The sequence below is a fragment of the Gadus chalcogrammus genome, chromosome 21 (genome assembly GCF_026213295.1).
Source record: "Gadus chalcogrammus isolate NIFS_2021 chromosome 21, NIFS_Gcha_1.0, whole genome shotgun sequence".
Classification (NCBI taxonomy): domain Eukaryota; kingdom Metazoa; phylum Chordata; class Actinopteri; order Gadiformes; family Gadidae; genus Gadus; species Gadus chalcogrammus.
The window spans coordinates 3,163,869-3,167,621 of NC_079432.1; positions in this window are offsets into that span (position 1 = coordinate 3,163,869).

Consider the following 3,753-nt stretch of genomic DNA (forward strand, 5'->3'; position numbering starts at 1 on the left):
CCAAAAGGAAGACAAGATGTTACCAAGACAACCTTGACCTGCACCCCCCTGCCTCCCCCACCACCACCCCCACCCTCACCCATCCGTCCACAACTCCATCTAACCCCCCCCCCCCCCACCCGACCCACCTCCCTGCCACACCCTCCCGTACAGCGAAAAGGAAGACAAGATGTTATCAAGACAACCTTGACCTCCCCCCTCGTCTCCCCCCCCCCCCCACCCTCCCTCCATCCTCCCTCCCTCCCTCCCTCCCTCCCTCCCTCCACTTCAACCTCCAACATTTCAGAAGATCAAGTTGGAAGCAGATTACCTCTGGAACCAGGAGGCTTTTCTCTGAACAGTCCCGGGAGTATTAATACAATAAGCAGCACGGGAAAATATAATACAAGAATGTTTCCTTTTTTATTTCTATCAACGTAATCCGCAGAGATGAGCGCCCAACCGACCTGGAATATAATCCCAAGAAGCAGCTAGCGGCCTTGTCTTTCATCAGTGTGAGACTGAAGTCAGAGCGTCACACACACACACACACACACACACACACACACACACACACACACACACACACACACACACACACACACACACACACACACACACACACACACACACACACACACACACACACACACACTCCCCCCTCCCCCCAATCTCCTCCCTACATCCTCATACTTTTTAATAATCGTCCCAATATTTAAGAGGATGCTAGCTTGGTCCATCTGCAACGGCAATCTCTCGTCGAGCGACCATATTTAGCCAACTGCGTCATTACAGAACGGTATGTACACAAAAACGGTACAATAATAAGTGTGGTCTGTATGCTGTGTTTTTCTGAGATGCGGTGTCCACTTCAGATGTTAGCTGTCGTAAGCCCGGTAAATAGGAGAGATATCATCCAATGAAAATGATCCCTTTCGTCATAAAACGGTTGAATGGTGATGAAGGACAGAGGACATCAGCGTGGGATTGGTTGCCTTCAGTGATGTTAAGGCGGGACTTCATGCGCTGACGGTTACACCATCGATGATCTGCTGTGGAGGTCTCTGAGAAAATGTGAAACATTTTGAGAAGTAACTTTATTTATTTTTCTGTGCTCTCAATCTTTATCTCCCCCCTCTCTCCCTCTCTCTCTCTCTCTCGTTCTGTATCTCCCACTCGCTTTCTCCCTCTGTTATCCCCCGTCTCCCTCCCTCTATCTAAGCAGCGTAATTTGAGTAAATGACAGTGGAACATCTGCTGTGCATAAGAGAGAGGCCAACACTTTAACATGCAGATGTCTCTCTCCATCTGCATTAATTCAATAATTACCGCAATAGAGAGGGACGGGGATTTTTTTTTATAGCTTAAGACAATGTTATCCGTGCCAGTTGGTACAGGAGAGAGAGGCGTGGGGGGGGGGGGGGGGGGGTCTGCATGAATGTGTTTGTGTGTGTGTGTGTGTGTGTGTGTGTGTGTGTGTGTGTGTGTGTGTGTGAGTGCATGTGTGTGTGTTAGCGTGAGTGCGTGAGCATGTTTGTTAGTGTTTGAGGGTGTGTGCGTGTGAGCGAGCGTGTCCATGTGTGTCTGTGTGTATGGGTGTGTCAGTGTGTGAGGGATTGTGTGTATGGGTGTGTCAGTGTGTGAGGGATTGTATGTGTGTGTGTGTGTGTGTGTGTGTGTGTGTGTGTGTGTGTGTGTGTGTGTGTGTGTGTGTGTGTGTGTGTGTGTGTGTGTGTGTGTGTGTCTGTGTGCATAAGCACGTGTGTGTTTGTTTGTGTGAACGTGTGCGTCTGCGTGAGCGTGTGTGTGTGTGTGTAAGTGTGTGTGTGTTTGCGAGCGTGCGTGTGACTGAGCGTGAGCGTGCGTGTTTGTGTATGTGTGTGTGTCCCTGTGTGTGAGTGTGGCGCTGGAGCGGAGGGTAGATTATTACACCATTTAGCCTGAACAAGCTGTCACATTGCGGAGAATCCCACAGATTCTGCAGTGCCCTTGGTGGGTCACTGGCAGCCTCTGAATGACCAATGAGGCCTCCACAGCCCCACTTGGCCCCACGCACACGCATACACACACACACACACACACACACACACGCATACGCACACACACACACACACACACACACTCGCACACACACATACACACACACACACACACACACACACACACACACACACACACACACACACACACACACATGATCAGGTAAAGAAGGTTGGTCTTGTGTGTGTGTGTGTGTGTGCGTGCGTGTTTGTCTGTGTGTGTGTGTGTGTGTGAGTGTGTGCGCATGCGCATGCGTGTGTGCGGATGTGTGCGTGTGTGTTTACATGCATCAGCATAGGTATGTGTGTGTGAGTCAGTTCTTGTGTGCGTGTTTAACAGCGTGGGTAAATCCTGTCGGTGTGTGCGTACGGTGTGTTTGAACCCCCACATTGACGTGGAAGAGAGAATTACTTTAATCATCTGTACTTTCTCGTTCAGAGGCGATATCAGGTTAGGGACGGACTCCTGATATGAGGCAACCGCCGGATGATAACTTTTCGAAATTAAAAAGATGTCATGAAACAGATAAAGGGTATATTGTATATCAATCAGATTGTCAAAGCGAAGCGTCAGATTGACAGGGGACGGCAGCACGTCAGTGCATCTGAAAGTACAACTGACCTCTGAATCTTAATGACATTTAAAACGCCAGCTCGTCACATTCTGGCCGGAAACAACAATTAGCCGTGAAACTATTAGGGATCCACTGGCCCCCGTTCAGCAGTGCTTTACCGAGAGCCGGGTTCAAATATCTTGTGTTCATCAAAAGCTTTTATAAAGCGGTCAGCTTAATCTAATTAGAATGTCCCCATTAAACCAATGAATGAGATTACATCGGGACAATTTAAACACCACAATTTACTAACCCTTAAAAAGAATTTAAAAAAAATAAAAAGACCCAGCGATATTTCCAGCTCTGTTCTCCTCTGCTCTCTACCTTTGGACGGACACATGTGTTAAAAAACAGCAACAACAACAACAACAACAATAACAACCGCAATGGCAGTGAATTAAAAACTAGCTGCGTCTGATTGGTCTATTCCGGGGACTCGGGGGGGTCACAGGACCTAGCCCTCCGACGCTAACGACGGGCTAGCTGTATGACCTCATCATCTGCAGTATCAGGTCAAAGGGAGGTCACATGACCCGTAAACCATACAACCTGAACTATGAGCACACGCGCCCACACACACACACACACACACACACACACACACACACACACACACACACACACACACACACACACACACACACACACACACACACACACACACACACACACACACACACATACACACACACACACACACTTACACACACTAACTCATGTGGGCCCCTGGACCGGCGTGACCGGGGCCCGTAGGGACCGTCGAAGGAGGGGAGAGGTGTGGAGAGAAACTGGGGGGGGCCTGGTGGTCTGGGAGGCCCCGGGGGGCCGTAACACCCAGCTGACCCCCGCTGCCCCCCCCCCCCGTGGAACCCCCCCCGAGCCCAACACTTGGGTCCGTTTAAGAAGTTTCCACAGAAAAGAGTGAAGATAAGTTAAGATAAAGTCTTCAGGTGCTCTGAAGTGAGTCAAGTGAAACGCCATCAAGTACACACACACACACACACACACACACACACACACACACACACACACACACACATGCAAAGACACACACACACATGCAAAGACACACACACAACCAGGACTGCAAACACAAACAAAGAAACAAATATGCACACGCA